We start from the raw sequence: 13681 nt of genomic DNA on the forward strand, positions 1-13681 counted from the left end.
GTTAGCCTTGCCTTTGCTAATACACCTAAGGCCTTATAAATTGCAGTGGTTAAATTATTGTGGAGAGGTCAAGGTTAACAAGCAAGTATTGGTAACATTTATTATTGGGAAGTATAGTGATGAGGTGCTTTGTGACGTAGTTCTTATGCATACTGGGCATTTATTATTGAGGAGACCATGGCAGTATGATAAAAATGTGACACATATGGGTTTAGGAATAAATATAGCTTTGTCAAGGATGAGAGAACTACGACGCTTGTTCTTTTAACACTAAAAGAGGTCTACGAGGACCAAATAAAGAGGAGAGAAATTGAAGGACAACATAAAAATAGTGAGGCCGATAGTCTTGAGAAGGAAAAGAAAGAAAGTGAGACCAAAAGTGAGAAAAAAAGAGTCAAAAAGAGGGAAGAGTAAAAAAGAACTTTCTTTGCAGGAGTCGGTGAGATTAGGAAAGCATATAAAGCAAGCTATTTCATGGTTTAGCTCGTGTTTAAAGAATCATATCTAATAGTTGATGACACTAATAGACCTACTTATAGAACTAATCCCGATGAGACCAAAGGCCTTTAAAGGCAAGTTATGGAGCTGATGAGGAAGGGATACGTGAGAGAGAATAAGCCCATGTGCAGTACCAATGTTATTAGTACCAAAAAAGGATGGAAATTGGAGAATGTGTGTTGATTGCCAAGCCATCAATAATATTATGGTAAAGTATCGCCATCCCATTTCTAGGTTAGATGATATGTTGGATGAATTGCATAAATCTTGTTTATTTTTTAAAATTGATTTAAAAAGTGGCCATCACTACATTCGCATGAAAAAAATGTGATGAATGGAAAACTGCCTTTAATACTAAGTATGGATTATATGAATGGTTTGTTATACCTTTTGGTCTTACTAATGCACCTACTACTTTTACAAGATTAATGAATCATGTGCTGCGTGTTGAGTGTTAGAAAATGTATATTTATGAAGGAGAAAATCGTCATTTTACATTTCAAGTCTTACTAACCCTTACTTTTATGTATTTAAGTTTTTTGTGATTTAATTACGTGTGTTTTATTTTAATTAAGTATTTTATATATTTTAAGGGCATTATGGTCATTTAACAATAAACGAGAGTTCAGACGGTAAAACAGACATCACTTTTGAACTCAAGACGTTCGAAAACCTTAAGAGGAGCATAAAAGGAAAAATGTCACTGTTTACATGTATGGTACTATTCACATGTACGGTATTGTCTACGTTACTATTCACGACACTGTTCCCATAGACGGAACGATGACGTGGCATTGACCGATGATGTGACATTGATTGATGAGGTGCCACAATCCTGTTGGACTAAAATTCTTATATACTGTTGATTGATGACGTGGCAGTATATCAGTGGACCAAAAATCTCGCGTACGGTACATGCATTATATAGGATTATTTTCAACCAAACCGCGTGGTCAAACCGTGCCACTTTTCAAACCGCATACTAGTGACGCGTACTGTTGACTGATGACGTGGCACAATCCTGAGCGTCCAAACTGTTTTTAATCCGATGGCCATGATTTACTCAATGTATCTATAAAAAAAAGGGATCTCTCCCCCCTAATTTGGCATCTCTAAATCCATTTTTGGACTCCATTTTCCATAATTCCTTCTCCATTTTGTATTTTCTATGTATTTTAATAATTTTTCATTTTGCCCCTAGTTCAATTATGAGTAGCTAATTTTCTTTCAAGCTTGGGTTGAAGGTGAAGTCTCAACATGTGTCATGGGCTTTATTTGGTAAATTTATTTCTTTTCCCCTCTAATTTTTGTGGATGATTTGACTTTTCGTCGACAAATAATAATAATCTTATCTAGATACCGCCCTGGTTTCACCGGCTTCCTAGTATAAGGTTATTATTATTTGGCACGGTAAGTCCTTAGCATCATATTGATTAGAGTGTGGTTCATGAGGTGTGGATTCCCCCCTCATGATTTAATTGGCTCTAATAAGGAATATTTAGCCCATGGTGCATGTTGATACAGATTTAGATACTCAAGTACGTTATTTCAATAGATTTCTCTTCAATTTATTCTCGCCATTTCAATTCCAATTTTAGGATAATTTAAATCACTTCCACCACAAATCCAACCACCCTCATATAAAATTAATTCTACATATAATTAAAATCCACCTACTCGTGGGATCGACACTCGTTACCATTGATCTATTCTATAATAAATTCGTGCACTTGCGAGTTCAATAAAATTTGCACAACAAGGTTTTGGCGCCGTTGCCGGGGAGATAAGTTATTTTAATTCGTAGCATTAATTTTTGTGAATAATTTATTTTATTTATTTTCTTGTATTTTTTTTATGAAAAAAAGAAAAAAAGTGAATCTGCATTTAGAGGTAAATAATTTTTTTTCTCTTCTTTAAAGTTTTGTAATTTAATTTTCAAGTTATTTTTCTTTGTAATTTTTGTTTATCTAATTAATTTATTTTTAGTTAATTTATTTCACGTATTTTTTTAAGTGTTTTCTTTTATAGAAATGTTATAACAGCGTAATAAGGCTAGTACCGTAATTTCTCCTTCTTGTTTATTTTTTATTTTTGTTCTCATTTTTTTGTATTCATTGCATGCATGGTCGAAGGTAATTATTACCTAATCTTGAGCCTATAGACCTTGAACTTGAGAAAATACTTCGCACACACAAACACGTTAAAAATAAAATAGATTTGCAACAACAACAACCACCACATGAGAGACCATTTAAGGACTACTTTAGTCCCTTAGCTAATTTGAGCACATCATGCATAAGATACCCAAATGTAGCTGCTAGGAGTTTTGAACTAAAACCTAGTGTGCTAAATTGTCTCTCAACATTCTATGGCCTAGAAAATGAGGACCCATATAATCATTTGAATAATTTTCATGCTATTTGTCAAACATTTAAATATGAGAATTTTTCAGATGATAATGTAAAACTTAGATTATTCCAATTTTCTTTAAAAGATAGAGCTTGTTCATGGTTAAATACTTTGCTTGCTAATAGCATTACATCATGGGAACAAATGGTAACTAAATTTTTAAATAAATATTTCCCAGTGCATAAAACCAATGCTATTCGCTGGGAAATCTCGGAGTTTACTCAGAGAGAAGACGAGCAGTTTTTCGAAATATGGGAGCGATTCAATGGGCTACTCTTGAAGTGTCCACATCATGGGTACAAGAAATGACACCAATGCCAATACTTTTTGGAGGGATTATTGCCGAATATGCAAGGATGGCTAATGGCAACAAGTGAAGGAGAGCTAATGTCAAAAAGTGCATAAGAGATTTGGGAGTTTTTCCAGCGACAAGCGGATAATTCCCAACAACGAAGTCGATCACTCAGAAATACTAAAAGAATTAAAGGAGTGAATGAGGTTCACATTGACGAGTCAACTTCGGGAATCAAAGAAGTCAAGGAAATGGTTGAAGGTCTCTCTCGACAAATAGCATCGTTATCGACTGCTACATCAACAGAACCACATGACCATGACTCATACTCAGATCAAGCCAATGCCATAGGTGTAATGAGAAAACCATCAAATTACAACTCGTACTCCAACACATATAACCCTGGATGGAGAGACCACCATAATTTTTCATGGTCTTAAGGATTCCAACAGAATGGACCAGTAGCTCCAGCTCCAGTAATGCAACAAATTCCTCAAGCCTCTCAGCCACCATTTAGACCTTACAATCAGAACCAGAACTACTCTCAACTCAGACCATGGGAGGATGCATTCCAGAATTTCAAGAATGTTACTCACTTTACGATTGAGCAACAGAATCGCACCATTGATGGACTACGAAATGAGTTGAGAGCAGCCTTCAACTCACAAGCACAATCAATTTCAAGTCTCGAGAAGATGGTGGGACAACTTGCTTATTCAGTTTAGACCTTGGCAATGATTGTTGAGAAAAGCAAGTTTCCAAGTCAACCAGTGCCTAATCCTAAAGGAGTGCATGAAGCAAGTACCAGTTCACCACAGCAGCATGGAGAGGTCAAAGCAGTTATGACCTTGCGAAAAGGAAAAGAAGTCGATAACAGAGTGGAGATGCCGGTGACAAAAGAAAATCAAATTGTACCTGTGAATATTGATGACTCATCACCGGAGAAGAAAGAAGAAACCAACCCACGAGAATACGTTCCCAAAGCTCCATTTCCTCAGAGGTTAGTTAAAGGAAAGAAAGGAAAATCCACAGGTGAGATTCTTGAAATCTTCAAATAGGTAAGTGTTAACATCCCTTTATTTAATGCTATAAAGAAAATTCTATCTTATACCAAGTTTCTTAAAGACCTTTGTACTAAAAAGAGAAACATTCATGTTCAAAAGAAGACATTTTTAATAGAAAACGTTAGTTCTATTCTTCAACACAAAATTCCTCTAGATTGCAAAGACCCAGGCTCCCTTACTATCTCATGTAGCATAGAGAACCACACAATTGAGAATGCTTTGTTGGATTTAGGAACTAGTATAAATTTGTTGCCTTACTCTGTATTCGTGAAACTTGGACTAGGAGAATTACACCCAACTCCAGTGGTGTTACAACTTGCAGATCGGTCAACGAAAATATCTCGTGGTATTGCGGAGGGCGTGCTTATCCAGGTAGACAAGTTTTATTTTCCTGTTGATTTCATTGTAATTGACAATCAACCAATACCGGATTTAAGGAAGCACATCCCTATTATTCTAGGCCGACCTTTCTTGGCAACTGTGGATGCTCACATTCAATGCAGAACTGAAAATATACAGTTGTCCTTCGGCTACATGACTATGGAGCTAAACATCTTCAACATTGCCAAATAACCTTACAATGCAGATAATGGAATTGTTGATGTGGATTTAATTGAAACATTAGTTGATGACACTTTTTTTTCGAACCTTAGTGATTACCCTTTACAAACATGTTTAACTCACTTTGGCTTGGATTTTGATATTGACAGATCGGTCGATGAGGTCAACGCCCTGCTTGACCCATCACTATCCATGGACACTAATAAATGGAAGTCAAGAGTTGAACCACTAGCACCATCAGAGAAGAAACTCATTTCATCATCAGAATCACCACCGAAACTCAAGCTCAAATCATTACCCAACACTTTGGAATATGTGTTTTTGGAAGAAGAAAGTACTCTGCCGGTAATCATCTCATCATCCCTAAATGACGAACAAAAAGGTAAGTTGTTAGATGTTTTAAAAGAGCACAAATGAGTATTAGGATGGACCATAGCAGACATAAAATGTATAAACCCAGCAGACTGCATGCATTACATTCACATTGATGAAAATGCTAAATCTACTAGGGAAATGCAACGTCGGTTAAATCCTAACATGAAAGAAGTTGTTAGAACTGAAGTCCTTAAGCTATTAGATGCAGGTATCATTTACTCTATTTTTGATAGTTCATGGATTAGTCCTGTACCAGTTGTCTTCAAGAAGTCAGGAGTCACAGTAGTTACCAATGCTGATAATGAATTGATAGATTAGCAGGCCATGACTTTTATTACTTTCTAGATGGTTACTCAAGATATAATCAGATTCCCATAGCACCAAAAGATCAAGAGAAAACTACTTTCACCTGCCCTTTTGGCACTTTTGCATATAGGAGAATGCCATTTGGATTATGTAATTCACCTGCTACATTTCAAACGATGCATGTTGAGCATTTTTTCTGATATGGTTGAACGATTTCTTGAAGTCTTTATGGATGACTTCTTGAAGTCTTTGGTGACTCGTTTGATCAATGTTTACATCATCTAACACTAGTTCTGCAGAGATGTATCGAGAAGAACTTAGTCTTAAATTGGGAGAAGTGCCATTTTATGGTAAAACAAGGTATTGTTCTCGGTCACATCATTTCGAGTAAAGGTATTGAGGTTGACAAAACCACGGTGGATCTCATTTCTAATATTCTTCCACCCAAAATAGTAAGAGAAGTAAGATCTTTCCTTGGGTATGCTGGTTTCTATAGACATGTCATTAAAGATTTTAGCAAAGTTTATAGACCCTTATGCAATCTACTTGCTAAGGATGTACCTTTTATCTTTGATGATTCATGTCTTGTGGCATTTGAAAAATTAAAGCGGTTGTTGACATCATCACCCATCATTCAGCCCCCAAACTGGAGCTTACCATTTGAGCTTATGTGTGATGTATCTGATTATGCAGTAGGAGCGGTATTAGGACAAAGAGTTAATCGAATTTCCCATGTTATTTACTATGCTAGTATGACATTAAATAATGCACAGTTGAACTATTAACCACTGAAAAAGAAATGCTAGTAGTAGTGTTTGCATTAGAGAAATTTCGATTTTATTTCATTGGTTGTAAAATAATTGTATTCACAGATCATGCTGCTCTTTAATATCTTCTTACAAAGAAAGATGCAAAAACTAGACTAATTCATTGGGTGTTACTTTTGCAGGAATTCGACTTGGAATTTAAAGATAAGAAAGACACAGAGAATGTTGTGGTTGACCATCTCTCTCGTCTTCATTTTGACACAATTACAGAGCCGTTAACATTGAATGAGTCATTTCCAAATGAACAATTAATGAGTGTAGAAGTATTACCTTGGTATGCTGATATAGTTAATTATCTTGTTACAAGTCAACTTCCAGAGCATTGGACCTAGCAAGACAAAGCCAAATTTTTTACGGAAATAAAGAATTTCTTTTGGGATGACCCTTATTTGTTCAAGTATTGTGCAGATCAAATTGTTAGACGATGTGTCCCAGAAAATAAAATTTAGAATATTCTTTCATTCCGCCATGAACAAGCTTGTGGAGGCCATTTCAGTGCTAAGAAAATAGCAACTAAAGTTTTACAATGCGGTTTCTATTGAACAACTATATTTGAAGACGCTTACACTTTCTATTCTTCATGTGATAGGTGTCAACGAATGGGGAGTATTACACGAAGGAACATGATGTCACTAAATCCAATTTTAGTGGTTGAGATTTTTTACGTATGGGGTATCGACTTCATGGGACCCTTTCCCCTTTCTTTTGGCCATCAATACATATTAGTTGTTGTTGACTACGTATTGAAATGGGTAGAAGCAATTCCATGTAGAACTAATGATCACAAGGTCATATGAGTTTTGAAAAGCAATATTGTTTCATGCTTTGGATTCCCTCAAGCGATAATCAGTGATGGTAATGCCCACTTTTGTAACAAAGCATTTAAAACTCTTTTGACAAAGTATTCAATCACTCACAAAGTGGCGACCCCATATCATTCGCAAACCGATGGCCAAGTTAAGATCTCCAATCGAGAAATAAAGCACATATTAGAAAAGACGGTGAGGCCAGACATAAAAGATTGGTCATTAAGACTTGATGATGCATTATGGACATATAGAACGACTTTTAAGATCCCGATTGGGATGTTACCCTACACGCTAGTGTATGGAAAAGCTTGCCACCTACTTGTGGAACTCGAGCATCGTGCATATTGGGCTATCAAGAAATTCAACTTTGACATGGGGCAAGCTAGCTCAGAAAGAAGATTACAGCTGGCAGAACTTGAAGAAATTTGCAATGATGCATACGAAAATGCCAAGATTTACAAGCAACGAATGAAGGTTTTCCATAACAACCAAATTATGAGAAAATCTTTCACTTCAGGTCAGAAAGTGCTTTTATTCAATTCTCGCTTGCACCTATTCCCATGTAAGTTACGCTCTCGATTGTCTGGTTCATTTATTGTTCATACTGTTTTTCCACATGGGGTAATTAAAATTAAGGACCCAAAGAACGGTGTCACGTTTAAAGTTAATGGTTAAAGATTAAAGCCATATCTAGAGTACCAACCACATGGAGAGGACACCGAAATAAATTTAAGTGACCCACCAGATTTGAATTGAGTTTTTTTTTCTTTTTTTTCAGTGATTTGAATTTTTTTCTTCTTTCTTTCTTTTTATTATTCTTTTGCTAATTGTTTTTGCATAAGTGTGTTTGTTTAACCATTAAGTTTTCTTTTATCATTGTTAATCATGAGTGTCATAGCTAAACAGTTCCTCCTGAACATTCTTAAACCACTTTAACGTGTAAAATCCCATCTCAAGTCGGTTACTTCAGTTTTCCATAATAACTGATATTCTGAGGCGAATGTATGGACAGAAATGAGATTCTAGCAAAGCTTCACAATTGATTCCCTTCACTTCCTCAGAATGCCCTTCTTACAATCTATAAAGCTCGATCCGAACGCATGCGATTGCTTATGAGGAATAACATACCTGCTGAAATCCATTGGTTAATCAAGGCGAAAGTACGATTGGCAGGTGAGTTACCTCCAAAATTTATTGCATACATGCCTGGTTGTGGTAAAGGAAATTATGCAAGAAAACGAAGAGTTCGAAGAATTTCTGTTGCTTGTCATACGTGTGCCAGAATGAGTTGTGATAAAAAACCATGTTCTTTAGGAATGGTGTCTGATAACAGGGAATATAAGACTCAATTCATTAGGGATGACTTGAATAAAGAGTCATTGGATGATATCCTTTTGTCTCTTGAAACTCATCCTAGTGGATATGTGTAAGGAGCAATTCCCTAGTTATGGCCATTATTCCAGAAAGAGCATGCACGATATAGTCTCAGGAATCTGACTATAAATGACCATGTTTGCTAGTTTATAAGAAAACTGGATGGGAAGCCTATCCTCGACCCATAGAGGGCGTTCAAACTGTTTCTGGACGTAAAACTAGAGGAAGATGTGAGCCACAGTCGCAACTATCTGTAAATATCCTTTTACTTCACTGTTATTTTATTTCACTGTTGTTTTCTCATTTGCATTATTGTCTTGAATAATTTTATTTTATCATTGTTTCTTTTTCTTTTTACTCTTTCCTTTTTGACTCACAAGCCATGTGCTTTACGCGTTATTTGACACTGACATGTTGTAACGACCCGCCCCGACCTCCATAGGGCGAATCTTACTGATAGATGCTTAAAAATAAAATAATAATAAATAATAAATAATCCTTTTACAATCCATAAAAATTATATCCTTAAAAATAAAAATGTAAAACGTAAACTGCAGCGGAAGAATTTAAAATTCATGCCAAACCATCTAATTCCTCCATTCAAGTCCTTCTCGACGCTCATCACGAATCAATCTTGATTTACGGAAACTGAATCACAATAAACTATAATGAGTACGAAACTCAGTAAGTAAACCAGTTTTGCATATACCAAAATACATACATACATATACAGTGCAAATGAATGACGTGCCATAGTATTCGAAAACATCGTAAAACAAATCACTGAAATCTCATTCTGTCTTTCTCAAACTTTCACATTCTTTTTCAAACCACTTACTTGAGCTACCTTCATTCGATTACCGCTTAGTATGACACTCTCTTAACTTTCATAACTTTCATACTCTTTGGGCTTCTCGCCAATGCGTCCTTCGCCCACTAATCTCATAACTATATAAACATCTAGAGTATCCTCCACTAAGCCAGTAACGAATTCAAGCATCCAAGCTAAAACTGTAAAACAATCTTTCTTTTCTACAAAGTCCATTTGGCTAAATTCAACTTTCTCATTTTACAAAAAACATAATGCATTTTCGTGCTCATGCTAATGCAATATTCACACATACGTATGCCCATGTCCATAAACACATATAACACATAACAACACATCATATCAACACATCGTATAAACATATGGGCAGAGCATATAAATCAATATCCGTACATATATAAAAATAGGCTTTTCAAACATGTCAAACATATATATTGTTTATTGTGATTCATTTGGAAATCTAGTTTACTTACCTCCTGGTATCCTTGAGTAACAAATGCACATCGATATCATCGGCCTAAAAATAAATAAAAATACTCTCGTAAGAATAAAATTAAACCATAATCATAAACTCCAATATTCTCAAATTCCTCAATATAATCACATTCCATACTTAACCTCAAATAATTTTAATTTAAATCATAAATCATCAAAATACTCATAATTCTTGAAATTACGAAATTACCCTCAAATATCAAAATTACCAAAATGCCCTTGAATTCAATATTACCAAAATACCCTCATATCAAAATTACCAAATTAACCTCAAAATCATAAATTACCAACTTTATCCTTAATTTCAGCAATTACTAAAATACCCACAAAATCTGAAATTACAAAATTACCCTTAGGCTGTGAAATTACTGAAATACCCTTGCCGGTCAACGGTCACCTGAATTCAACCGACGGCGACGGGAAGCTCATAACTGAAAGTTCAAGCCACGCTGAGTCCAATGGTGGCAGTGGTGACCTCCCACGCGCGGTGATGGCTCCGGATCGAGCTCCCAAAGTCGTGAATCCTCCAAGGGCCGATCAATGTCAAAACGACGTCCTCAGCATCAGTGGTTAGTCGAAAATGGCAGAGGGAAAGGTAAAGAACAAAACCCAAGTGATGGCTTCACCGCAAACCGGCGAAATCACGGCGAATTGAGGTGGCGATTCCGCGGAACTTCAAAGCTTCGATCGGCGGCTTTCCGTTCGATTTCCGACGACAAGGACGGCATGGATACGTTGCTCGTCTCTCAAGCTTCAAATCCGTACCAACCTTGACCGAAACGGTGGCCGGAAATGGGAGAACCAGCCGGGTCGCGCTCGCGGGTTGGGTTGGATCCGGTTCGGTTTCTCCACTCTCTCTCTTCTTTTCTCTCTTTCCTTTCTCTCTCTCTCTTTCTCAATTTATATGGGTGGTCAACATGGTCAAAATCGGATGTGGGGTGTTACACATGTTACCTCATACACAGCTGTAACCCACTATCACCAAGATTCTTAAATATGATTTTTTGTCAAGCACTCACAAATTATTTTTGAGAAGTATCCCAATGGCAGCTACTCCTAATAGACAATTCAAGAATATTTGTGTGTTTTCTGGATTTAACTATGGCAAACATAAAGAGTTCGTTGAGGCAGCCATGGATCTTGGTCGAAATATAGCAGAGAGAAAATTACACTTGGTGTATGGAGGAGGTAACTGAGGGTTATCAAAATTGGTCTCAGAAACTGCTTTTGTAAGAGGAAGCCAAGTGTTATGCATCATTCTAAGAGCCCTAAAACCTTTGTGTAGTTTGTCTGACTCACCGACTGGAGAAGAGTTAGTCGTCTCAGGTATGCAAGAAAGAATAACTGAAATGCTTAATTATGCTGATGCTTTTATTTTCCTTCCAGGAGATCTTGCAACTCTAGAGGCACTTATCACGCTAGCATCTTGAGCCCATTTGCACATTCACAAGAAACTCATCGGTTTATTAAATGTCAATAACTTTTATGATGGCTTCATCGCATTTCTTAATCATGCAATAAAAAATGATTTCATTCCTTCCAGAGTGAAAAAACTTTTTATTTGTGCTCATACTGCTAATGAGATACTTGATCTGTTACAAGCTTATAGATCGGAGCCAGACCCCTGGCCTTTTGTGTTGGAGCGTCCAAATAATGATTGTAACAGTAGCTGTAGTAAGAAGTACAAATTAGATTTAACTCTTCGCTTGTAAATATTTTCTTCTGTGTTGCACCACCTAGGTGATAACTTCTAAACTCTACTTCTTTCCTTTAAAACATTGAGGATAATGTTTCGTTCTAGTTGGGGGGAGGGAATAGTCGATAATTGTGGAATCTTGGTTAAGTTTTTACTAATTTTTTGTTGTAGAAACTAACTGTTGCTAACTCTTTGTGTTGAAGATGGCCGAATATGGAGTGTAGTGACTCTAGAAACGTATATTCATCATTTGAAAAAAAAAACAAAACAAAAAAATTTTAAAAAAATTCAAACATTTTCTTTTTCTTTATTAAGTTTGATATTCATTTTTTCTTTTTAATTTCTCCTTTATAAATATACATTTTCAAATTTGTGAGTCGAAGATGGCTGAATATAGAGTGTAGTGCCTCTAGAAACGCATCTTCTTAGTGTAAAAAAAAATATTTTCTTTTTCTATCATTTTAATTGTAACTTTTCTAATTAATTTTTCTGCATCATTTTCACATTTCTACATGCATATTTTCCGTTCATGTTAGAATAGGCTGGGGGGTAGAATGTTGTTTAAAAAAATTGTGTGATATGCTTTAACATTGGATGACATGATGAATTTTAAAATTTAGTATTTGTATTATCTTTAGTCTTAAATGATGTTACACTATGTTTGCTACTCTACATGTTGATGTCAGAGACAAATATGAGTTGCTTGAAGGAATGAATATGTCATAATAAGTATCAAGTGAGTTTTTGAGCCTATCATTTTTCTTGGAGAGTAACCCTTTTGCCCATTCTTCATACAACTTAGCAGTTTATTATTTTATACACGATCTCTAGATTTCTTTTGAGTTAACCCTAAAAAAAAAGTTGTTGTAAAATTAAAAAAAAAGAGAAAAAAAGAAAAAAAATGTGTGTTGCTACATCTGGAGGCCCATCTAACTAGTAGATATGGAAGATTATTTAGAGCCCTAAAAAATGATGGAAAGGCCATTTTTGATTCGTTTGAGCCTTTCTAGCCATCCCTTTTGTGAAATATCCATAGTTAACCCTTTTGAGCTTTTACAAAAAAAATACTTTTTCTTTGTCAACTTATCATCTTGACCCACTCCGATTTGGAGTATTACCCGATATCTTATAAATTCCATCACCTATTTATGTTTGAGAAAAATGTAAATAATTATTTTGTTCAGTGACGTTGTGCCAAACAAAAGCAAAAAAAAAAAAACAAAAAAAAATTGTTGTTTTAAAAATAACAATAATAGGTAAAATCCACCTTGCAACTTCCAAAAAAAAAAAAATCTCTGCATTTTTCTCAAACATACACTTTGTTTTCTTTATTTCCCTTCTTTGTTAGCCATGTCCTTAGCCTACGTTACGTCCTAATAAAAGTCCTTCTTGATTTTAGGGAACTATAGTGTGAAGTAGAAGCTAGTTATATGAGCTAAAAAGATGTAGTGGTGCATAATAAAAAATAAAAAAGATAAATAAATTGGGTTGACTAGCATTTTTGTTTGACTTGAGATCGTATTATTTCTAGGCTGAGTGCATACTTCTTTCATCTTGGTGAGAGTATGTGTTATCCCTTCTTTATTATTTTCTCTCTCAATTACCATTCATTGAAGTGACTATTTTTATTGGTTTAATTTCTTTGTAAGAGTGTCACTATTTCCAGTGAGATTTTAGGGTTTAACATGTCATTCTTGAAAGTAGCTGTGACAAAGTCTACTGGGCTGATTCATGTGGATGGTTGATGTGGGTGTGATGTTTCTTTAGACTGGAGATAATGCTTATAATTTTATTTAATTACTATCATTTGTGTGATTGAATAAACATGATTGTTTAAAAAAAAAATCATTTTGGATTTGAATTTTGTTTTTCGCTTTATTTACTAGGAACTAGCAATAAGCTGGTTGGGGGGTGTGTTGAGTGTTAGAAAATGTATATTTATAAAGGAAAAAATTGTTCATATCCATCATCCAATCTTTATTGGTTGCAAGCGCAAGTAAAGTTCACAATTGTGAATTTTGCCGCTAGACTAAATGTTTCATCATAGTTTTGTTTGTACTGCTGAGAGAAACCATGAGCTACCAAGAAAGCTTTGTGCCTCTCAATTAACCCGTTTAGATGACGCTTTATCTTATAAACCCACTTA

This window comes from Citrus clementina, unplaced genomic scaffold, assembly GCF_000493195.1.
Source record: "Citrus clementina cultivar Clemenules unplaced genomic scaffold, Citrus_clementina_v1.0 scaffold_8, whole genome shotgun sequence".
In the NCBI taxonomy this organism is placed as follows: Eukaryota; Viridiplantae; Streptophyta; class Magnoliopsida; order Sapindales; family Rutaceae; genus Citrus; species Citrus x clementina.